This window comes from Monodelphis domestica, chromosome 7 (genome assembly GCF_027887165.1).
Source record: "Monodelphis domestica isolate mMonDom1 chromosome 7, mMonDom1.pri, whole genome shotgun sequence".
Taxonomy (NCBI): Eukaryota; Metazoa; Chordata; class Mammalia; order Didelphimorphia; family Didelphidae; genus Monodelphis; species Monodelphis domestica.
Window position 1 is genome coordinate 98506644 of NC_077233.1, and position 10501 is coordinate 98517144.

The 10501-nt window shown below is 43.0% G+C and overlaps 1 protein-coding gene across 5 annotated transcripts in view; it reads right to left on the reverse strand.

Moving 5' to 3' along the window:
* Positions 1–1366, reverse strand: part of SCAP (SREBF chaperone) — a 113093-nt gene extending 111727 nt beyond the window's left edge. For 2 of the 5 annotated variants that reach the window (XM_056805206.1, XM_007499712.3), the window contains exon 1: positions 1230–1366. The gene's annotated coding sequence lies outside the window, so the exon portion shown is untranslated. Of the gene's footprint in view, positions 1–732; positions 922–1229 lie in introns of those variants that run through there. The other 3 variants (XM_001366973.5, XM_007499710.3, XM_007499711.2) reach the window with 2 other exon arrangements.
* Positions 1367–10501: the final 9135 nt, after the last annotated feature.

Genomic DNA, 10501 nt, shown 5'->3' on the forward strand with positions numbered 1-10501 from the left:
CTCTTTCTGCATTTTCACTGCCTATCCCCAAGCCTGAAATGCTCTTCCTCCTCCTTTCTGCATCCTCAATTCCTTCATGTCCCAGCTGTAATTCTGCCTTCTGCAAGAACTCTTTCTCTCTGAAATTACCTCTAATTTAGTTTCTATATATCATATATGTGCACCTATTCATTTGTCTTTAATTTTCCATTAGCCTGTGAACTCCTACAGGGCAGAAACTATTTTTGTCTTTCTTCCTATCCCCAGTACCTGGCACAGTGCCAGTCTAGCACATAGTAAGCATGTTTAACATGCTTAACAAGTATTTGATGAGATGAAGTTTGGGTCCACGGAGTACATCAAAATGACCTAACAAAAACTACCTCCTTACCCTCCACCCGGTACTTTTCCTTCCTTTGCCTGGCACATAGGGCTTCATAAATTCCTGTTGACTAACTTAGACAACTTCCTAGATTAGGAGCTCTAGGAATACAATAAATACTATACAACTGTATGGTAAAGACCAAATGCCTAAAACACAAGAGTTGGCAGAGTCAGCTAGCTAAGAGCTTCTGGCACCTCTACCCAAAACGGGATGGAGGGGGGACCCCAGAAAGGGACTCGCAGCAGGGCTGAGTTTAAGAGGCTCCCAAAGAGCTTCCTGTCACACACACACACACACACACACACACACACACACACACACACGAGCATAGGCGCACACACAGGCGCAGAAAACAGGTACATACGTACACACACACGCGCGAGACACACGGGGGCAAACGCGCGCGTGCGCACACTCACGCATCAGCATAAGTTTTGCTCCAAGACTCCCACGGAGACAAGATGTGGTCGTATACCCCCGCTTCAGTGTCCGGGAAGCGCCGGGTGGGGGATAGTCACTGGAGAGAAGTTGAGGAGGGCCCCCGCCGTCTTCTCCGCCGGCCTTAGGGCCAAGACCAGGACCAGGCGACAGCGGCAGGCGAAACCGGTCCAGGAACAGGCAGGTGGCAGCGGGGGCGAAGGGCCAGCGCCACAGGTGACTCCCCTCAGAAAAGGAGGTGCAGGAGCGGTGGCCGGGACCCCTAGAAACTGGGCGAGGGAACAGCAAAAAGGCCCGGGTGCCGAAGGTCGGCGGCGCGCGGCGGCAGGGTGGAGAACCCGGACCGGCAGAGCCCGGACGGAAGGACCAGGACACGCGCGGCCTAGAGCCCAGCGAAGGAGGGCGGCGTTCCGCAGACCGACGTTACCTGCGGAGGCTGCGGCTCCTCGCGGGGCCGCGCGAAGGCCTGGCCTCCGCTCGCTCCCGCCCGCCTGTCGGCTTTGCGATCCAGCTCCGGGTGACGAGGGGAGGGATGGGAGAGACTTGCTTGGCTCCAAAAGCGGCTCCCAGGCTCCACTCCGCTCCCCTCCCATTCACCTCTCACCTCCTACCTTTCCCCTCCTACCGTCCCGCCCACTGTGCCTTCAACTCCTCCCCAATCTCCTAGCTCCTCCTCTTCCCGGCCCACGCACGTGCTTCCGCACGCCGGCCGCGGCGCCTCCAGCCACGCCCTCTCCCCGCCTCTCGTTGGTGCGCACGCGCAGGTCCACCGGCGTTGGAGAGGCTTTGAGAAGGTGGGCGAGGCTCACGCCCTCCTAAGCCGCTGGTGCACGCCCCCTGGCCTGTTGGTGCAGGCCTACCGCTCTTGCCAGTCCATGTAGAGTCCTTTCTAGTCAGCCCAATCTTTGAGGCAGCTAGGCATTGCAGGCACGTAGACCTCAATTCCAAGCCGCACCCAGACGCTTGCGGGGTGACCCTGGGTAAGTCATTTAACCTCTGTAGGCTTCATTTTCCTCAGTTGTAAGCTGGGGATCTACCTCCCAGGGTTGTCATAAGGATCAAATGAGATATTTGTAAAGTGCTTAGCCCCAAAGCACTTTATTGTGTATTGTGCATGGCTGTTTATGGGCACACATATCTGGACATGGGTGGATGTTTTAGCGTTTTTGTCCTTCAGTCGGGCATGATTCTGTGACCCCATTTAGGCTTTCCTGATAAAGATACTGGAGCAGTTTGCCACCTCCTTCCCCAGCTCATTTTATAGATAGAAAAACTGAAGCAGACAGAGGGTAAGTGACTTGCCCAGGGTTACACAGCTAGTAAGTGTCTGCAGGCAGATTCGAACTCAGGTCTTCCAACATTCAGTCCACCCAGTGTGTATGCCTGTGAGTGTATCTCAATGCTTATCCCCTCCTCCTTCCCCTCCCTAAGGCAGAGATGAGTCCACAACTGGTCCAAGATTTACAAGGTGGTTTTCTTGCCAGGACTTGGCAGATGGTGCTCTTCTTCCAAAAGAGTTTCTCCCTTTTGTTCTGCGTTCCTGCCAAGATGTCATCTTGGGGCCTGTGAACTTCCCGTAGGGTCACTGTTGTTCTCTGTTTCCCCCTCTTCTGCCCTAAACCAAGCCCCGAACTCAGAATGAAGCCTTTGTAGGCCCAAGATGCCCAAACCCCATCCTGTTCATTAAGCGTTTCACAAGCCCGGGTTGGGTGTAATAAAGATGAGGGGGGGGGGAAGGGGGACAGCTCAGAGTCCCCAAACTAAGAGGTACTCTTGAGAGCCTGTGGTGTAATGTGCAGTCTTAGAAATGGGCTACAAACCATAACTTGATTGTTTTGTTGATTTTCTAAACTGAGCAAAATGATGGAGAAAATATGAATAATGAAGAATAAATGTGAAGTGTATTTTGGTTTTTTTTCCCAGAGCTGCTTGTTAAATATTTATCTGATAGTATATGACTATAGGTACTTGTGGGAGAATGGGTTAAGATCTGGGGAACAGGAGGAAGGAGGGGGTGTTATGTACCATTTCTTACTTTATAGAGTTTTAGTAAATAACTCCTTATTTTCAACTGATAATCTTAGGGGGGTGGGGGGAAGCACCCTGGGAGTTGCTCCAAGGAGTTGCATTAGAGAATCAATCCTTGCTCCTTCTGGGTAGCCCTAGAGCCCGGAGGGGATATTTGGCCTTTCTTCAGGACCCAGGATTCATCCCAGAGACTGGGAGTTGGAATAAGGATGCTCAGTACTTTTATGGACCACATGGGCTTAATTCTCATCTCTTAATTCACTAGCTTTGGAAGGAAGAACAAGTCTCCAGCATCTCCATAGGATTTCTCCTCTAAATGATCAGGTTGTATCCACATGAAGGTCGGTAGAGACTTCTCCAACAGAGAATAATCCCATTCTCCTGCTCCTTGGATTTGGGCCTTGCATAGACTCTGTTTGGGTCTTGCTTCTGCTTCCAGACTGACTGTTGTGAGGATAAAATGAGATAATCCTCTTAAAAGCACTTTGCACAGTGCCTGACATAGTAAGCACTATAGAAATGTTAGTTATTTTCATTAATTTTCATATAATTTTCTAATTTTTTAAACTTCATTTCACATACTCTACACTACTGGCCTCCTTGCTGTTATCTGTACAAAACATTCCATTTCCAGCCTCCCTGTATGGCATAGGTTGTCCCCCATTCTTGGAATGCTCTCCTTCCTTCCCTCTGCCTCTGAAAACCCCTCCTGCCCTTCAAGACTGAGCTCTCATGTTACCTCTTTAAAGAGGCCTCCTACCATGTATTTATTTTGTATGTGTAAACACAATCTGCTTCTCTGAAGACATATTATAACTCTCTATAAGAATATAAGGGTCAAGGATTGAATCACTCCTTTTTGGTTATCCCCATTGCTTGATATATGATGAGTATTTTATGCCCAATCAACCAATCAGTAAATCTTAATTAAGTGTGTACTATGTTCCAGATGCTGTGTTAGAAATGCAAAAAGAGGCAAAAGAGAGTCCTTGTCCTCAGGGAGCTCACAATCTAATGGGGGAAACCACATGCAAACAAATATATACAAAGCAAACTAGGTACAGGACTAATAGGAAATGATTACTGCTACTGGAATTACTACTTCTGGGATTAAGAGGAGTTGGGGAAGTTTTCCTGGAGAAGGTGGATTTTATCTGTGACTTAAAGAAAGCCAAAGAGGTCTACTAGTCGTCAGAGCAAAGGAGGAAGCCAGAGAGATCACCAGGAGCCAAGAGATGGAATATTATGCTCTTAACACAGCTAGCAGTCTGGTGTCCCTGGATTGAAGAGTACCTGTTGGAGTAAGAAGAATGGAAAGAGCTCTGAATGTCAAACAGAGCATTTTGTATTTGCTCCTGGAATCAATAAGGAGCCCCTGGCATTTACTAGAGGGAAGGAGGGGTGGCATCGTTGGATCTGGGTTTTAGAAAAATCACTTTCGTATCTGAATGGAGACTGAATTGGAGTGGGGAGAGGCTTAAGGCAAGTAGACCTACTAATACGACTATTAATGTAACAGATTGGGCATGAGCTGATGAGGGTCTGCACCAGGAAAGAAGGCAGACTTGAGAGATGCTCAAAAGGTAAAATCTAGAGGTCTTGGCAACAGCCTAGACATAGCGGGTAAGAGGTAGTGAAGAGCTGGGGTAATTCTTCGGTTGTCACCTTGAGGTGCTGGGGGGATGGTCCTGCCCCCTATAGTAATAAGGAAGGTACTGGAAGAAGGGGGAGGGAAAAAGGGTTCTGGCAAAACATAATGAGTTCTGTTTTGGACATAGTGAGTTGAAGATGTCTAAAAGGCAGTTGAAGATGTGAGATATGAGATAATTGGAAAGACTGGCAGGGATGGGGAGCAGAAAAGGTAGATTTGAGAATCATTAGCCTAGAGATGGAAATTAAATCCATGGGAGCTAATGAGATCACCAAGTAAATAGAAGAGGGATCAGGACAGATCCCTGAGGGACACCTATGCTTAGAAGGTGGAATCTGGAGAAGTAGTCACATAGAGAAAAAGAGAACCAGGAGAGAATAGAGAAGGGAGAGTGATCCACAGTGTCGAAGGCTACAAAGAAGTAAAAGAGAAAAAGGCTATGGATTTGGTAACTTTGGAAAGGACAGTTTTAGGGGGAATCATGAGGCCAGAAGCCATATTGTCAAGGGTTAAGAAGAAAGTAAGAAGATGAAATGGAAGCACCTACTGTAGACTTGAGGAGTTTAACTTCAAAAGGTAGAAAAGATAACAGGATGATAGTCTGAAGTGATGGAACAGCCAAGTGAGAGTTTTTTCAGGATGGGGAGACATGAACATTTTTATAGGCAGTAGGGAATGAGCCAATAGAGGGAGAGAGATTGAAATTATGTGAAAGAGTAAGGATGAAGATGGAAACAATTTGTTGAAAGAGAAAAGATAGAATGGGATCACCTAAACAAGTAGAGGGGTTAGCTTTGGTAAGTAAACAGTAAAGCTGTTTCATCATGTGAGACAGGGATGAAGGAGCACATGCATTTGATTAATCATAAAAGTGTATGAGGATAAAATTGTAAGGATGATTGATGAAAACTGGTAAAGATCAGTCTATATTTCTATAATAAACTCTTTCCTCCAGGAGACAGTGGAACCACAACACTTGAGCTCACTGATCAGTTTATACAGGAAAAAATATAAGTGATGAAAGAGAGAGAAAGGAAAGAATGTTGAACCAGAATAAGTACAGTATACAAAAAGGAAGTTCAAACTGAAAGTTAGACAGTTTCTTAGAATATAGGAGGATTATTTCTCAAGAGATCTAAAAGAAAGGAAGGTGTTTCAAGAAAAAAAAATCACAGGCAGTATCCCTACCCAAAAAAGTAACTTCTGACCTTTATCTTGCTTTCCTATCTCTATAAAATCTTTACATAATCTAAATAGTAAAAGCATACTCTAAGAAAATATTAGATGGATACAGGCTATTTTCACACTATTCTCTAGCCCAACAGATTTTTACAGTCACAAAATTAATTAACAATGTAGAGAACAAACAATTCCATTTTTTTAAAACCATAAAACAGCATTTCATTAAGTAGAATAAAATGCAGCCTTGAATGCACTCCTTCAACAAGGTGTCTCTCATTTATGCTGAAATCACTCAAGATTCCTTGACAGACACCATAACAGAGATAATTTTGTTCAATAATCCTCTGGTTTCTAAAATTATCTGAAACATAACAGGAAAATGTATTCTTGTCCAAAGAGTTGTGTTTTTTTTTTTACCATTGTCACAGAAAATGTCCAGTGTGGAGTCCAAATTGAAGAAAAATTTTCCTGTAAAGGAACTCTTGTTTATGAATGTCATTGTACTGATTACATCAAGACTCAGAAAACAAGCTTGTAAACTCATAATTACTCAAGAGTTTGGACTAGCAATTTACTCTGGAAAAACCAGGGGGACAATAGAATATTATATAAACCATAATGGGAATTGGAAAGATAGCCCACAAAAGTCTCTCAGTACATATGGCAGATACAACAGATGGAAATGAACTGGGTTCATAATTTAAAGGATGCAAGAGAGTGAACTAGACTGCATTTGAAAGATTGTGTGGTGATTTAAATAATCTAGAATTTTCCCCTAAAACAAAAATCCATCTTTTGAACACCAGTATTCTTCTAGTTTGTTGGCCTATGATTGCAAATCATATTGCAAATTGAAGGTCACCCAAGTGGGAAGACATTGGGTACTTCATATGACCAATAAAGATTCATAGTGTGTGAAATTAACATAAAAATATAGCCCCTTACTTGCACTTATGCATTAAGGTAGAAGACTATAGTCACGGGGCAATCAAGTGCCTGACCAGTGGAAATTCTGGAAGGTGATGTGTCTGCTAAGGCAGGGACTGAAGGAAACCCTAGACTAGACAATTAGAAACTGGGAGTAGGAGGGATGAGATGAACTTTAAAAAACCAACAAGAGAAGCATGGCTCTCTCTTTTTTTTCTTTCTTGCAAAACCAGAGCTTTCCTAGATTTCTCTGAGCAGTCTCTGATTTTATCTAGGCCACATTTCTTGTGGCTGACTGTGTTGGCCCTTGCCATGCTTAAACTGGGAATCAAAAACTGGAGAAATGCAACGCAGTTTGGAGACTTTCTGTAGTTAGACTGACCAGGTGATATTTTTCTCTCTTTTGGTCCCTCTCATTTAGCTTCTCTTCTGGGACCAAGACTCCTCTCTCCTCTCAGTGGTCTCTGATTTTATCTAGCCTATCAATCTCTCAAAAGCCGACACTTAGAGCCCAGCTGGGCACAGGATTGGGAACATGGAGGTTGGAACCTGGAGGGAAAGAGGCATGGCACACCTTGGAGACTTTTAATTAGAGGGCTCTTGCTTTCTCTCCCTTTTACTAATAAGTATAATTCACCATACAGTCTCCAATAGGGTAGGAGAGCTCCAGTAGGGTAAGAGAGCTCATCAAAGAGATGCACCAGAAAAAGATGATCTAGTCATGCATTTAGAGCAAAGGATAGATAGGTCAGAAACCTAGGCAAACATCTAAATAGGAAAAGGCCAACAGGTATATAGTAGAAGCATGGGATTCAGAGAGAAAAAAAAAAATTAGGGTTTTGTAGGTCCTTCAAAGAGAAGGTCACAGGTTGAAATTGGCCTCAAAAAATAAAAATAAAAATAATGATAAATTCCCATAGGAAGAGTTCAAGAATAAGAATACTTGGTGAATCCCCCATGGAGATTTTATGGGAGGATATGAAAAAGAGTCACACAAGCTAAGAAGGCATTAATGAGTTCTATTACTCTTGCCTTACTGGTAGAGAGTATAGAGAGTATACCTGTATTGATAAGATCACAAAACCATTTAAGCAATCCATCAACAAGCATTTTTTGAGCTTGCCAGGAACTATGGTAGGTTATGGAGATACAAATACAAACAATGTCTACTCTCATGATGCAGAATAAATAAAAAGCAGTTGAGTACAATATGGGAAATGAGTAAGGGTAGTAGCAGTTCAGGGTCTCAAGAAAGGTACTGTGGAGAAGCATCCTAAAGTGAAGGATTCTGGGTGCTGGGAGGTGAGGAAGGAGTGCCTTCCAGGCATGAAGTAAGTGATGAGATGGAGGGGATATGAGGAAGAAGGCAAAGAGGTCATTTTGGCTGAGGTTGTGGCCAGCTTGAGAAGTCAGAGGAATTTGCCTTTTATCTGGCAGCCATAGGGCATTTATTGAGTAGAAGATCCGCACTGTCTGATCTGCCTCGAAGGAGAATCCCTTTGGCAACTTTGTGCAGAATGGATTGAAGCAGAGATAGATCTGAGGCACAAAGACTAAGTAGGAGTCCATTTCAATAATACAGGTGAGAGGTGATAAGAACCAGAAGTAGAATGGTGGCTGTGTGAGTGGAGAGAAGAGGTCAGATGTAAGAGATATGGCATAGGTAGAAATGGCAAGATTTGGTGATAGATTTGTTACATATGTGTTGTGAAGAATGTGCCATTACTAAGGTAATGGCATTATAGGATACCTTAAAGACTAATAGAATGCTAGTGAATGCTAGTGCCCTCAGCAGAAAAAAGGAAGTTCAAAAGAGGGGCAGGTTTTAGAGGAAAGATAGTAAGTTCTGTTTTCAACTTGTTGAGTTTGAAGTGTCTTCAGAACATTCATTTGGAAATGTCCAAAAGGCAAGTGGGGATACAGTACTGGAATTTAGGAAAGAGAGTAGGGCTTGATGGATAAATAAATATATAATCATTCACCTACATAAAGACTAGCAAACCTCTGTAAGCAAATGAATCGTATGTGAGCTTATGACAGAGTGAGAGAGAGAGAGAGAGAGAGAGAGAGAGAGAGAGAGAGAGAGAGAAAGAGAGAGAGAGAGAACCAGACAGACAAGAAAAAGCTCAAGACAAACCACAGTTAGGAAGTGTGATAATAGATGATGAGTAATCAAAGGAGATTGAGAAGGAGCAGTCTGACAGATAGGAGAACTGAGAGAGTAATGTCAGGAAAACCCAAAGAGGAGAGAACATTGAGGAGGAAAAAGAGGTCAAGAAAGGGGAGGACTAAGAAAAGACTGTTGAATTTGACAATTAAGAGGAGACTGGTAACTGAGGAAAGCAATCTAAAATAAATATTGAGGTTGGAAGCTAGATTATAAAGGGTTGAAAAGTGTCCAAGTGTGGCATGAATAATATGGAAATACAGTCGTACTGCATGAAAGCACTAGTATAATTTATATCAGATTATTTATTGCTTTGGGGAGTTGTGGAGAAGAGGTAGGGAGAAAATCTGAATCTTAAACTATCAGAAAACAATTGTCAAAAATTATTTCTATATGTTATTAAAAATTTAATTCAATAAATAAATAAGAGTGGGTGAATAGAAAATAGAGGTAATGACTATATACAACTTTTTCTAAGCATTTAAACAAGTTTGTATGTGTACATAGCTATGTACATACATACACATATATATGTATGTCAATCAGTAAACATTTATTAAGTGCCTAACATGTGCTAAGCACTATGTTAAGAGCTAAAAATAAAAATGCAAATAATAAAATAGTCCCTGTTCTCAAGGAGCTAACAGTCCAACAGGGGCTGACAACACACAAAAGATAGTGAAGGGGGGAAAAGGGTTACCTGACAAAATAAGGGAGTTATCAAAAAGCAAAAGATGTCCACAAGCAGCAAAATCAGTAGGAAATTAGGAGATGACAAACCCTTGAGTGGAGGTTTAGAGTTTCATAGATCGGTCCTTTAATCAGAAGGTCCAGTCAAAGGGGCAAAGGGTACTGGTGAGATGTGAGGACCAAGACTGATTTGATCTTGCAAGATGACAAGATTTTTCAATGATGAGGTTCCTAGGACATGATGGAGAAGTCTCAAAACCCCACTACTGGTAGTTACAGATAGGAAACGGACCAGAAGGTTAACCTATTTGCCCAAGGTCAAGCAGCTAGTTATTGGTAATGTTGAGACTCAAATTGAGTCTCTTTCCATACCAACAAATCTGATCCCTCTCCTCCTCCTCCTCCTCATCCGTTTTTCTGTATATATAGATGTATAGGCAGAGAGAAGCAGAGAGAGGGGGAGCATAAGTTATTAGAGCTGAAAGAGACTTTGTCATTCATTGTTCTTCAGTTGTGCCCATCTCTTTGTGACCCCTTCTGGGGTGTTTTTGGCAAAGTACTGGAAGAGTCTGCCTTTTCCTTTTGCAGCTCATTTTACAGATTAGGAACTGAGGCAAACAGGGTGAAGTGACTTGCCCAGGACCACACAGTTAGTAAGTGTCTGAGGCCAGCTTTTAACTGAGGAAGACAAGTCTTTCTGACTTCAGGTCCAGCACCTTATCCATTGCAACACCTAGAAACTACCAAATTTAACCTACTCATTTCATAGATCAGAAAACTGAGACCTAAAGAAATATAAGTGAACATGACTCTTCCTAGATTACCAGCCTCAAAAATTCTTGATTCTTTCCCTCACCTGCTCACCATAATCCATTACTAAGGCTTTCTGAAATTGTTCCTCTACAATAGTGTTCCCATCTGTCCCTTTCTCTCTACTCAGGTAACTACTGCCCCAATCACTTTTTACCTGAATGTTTGTAATAGCATCTAAATTAAGCATCTGCCTTTTCCTTTCAATTCATCCTCTACACAGCTGCCAAAATCCTCCTGATGC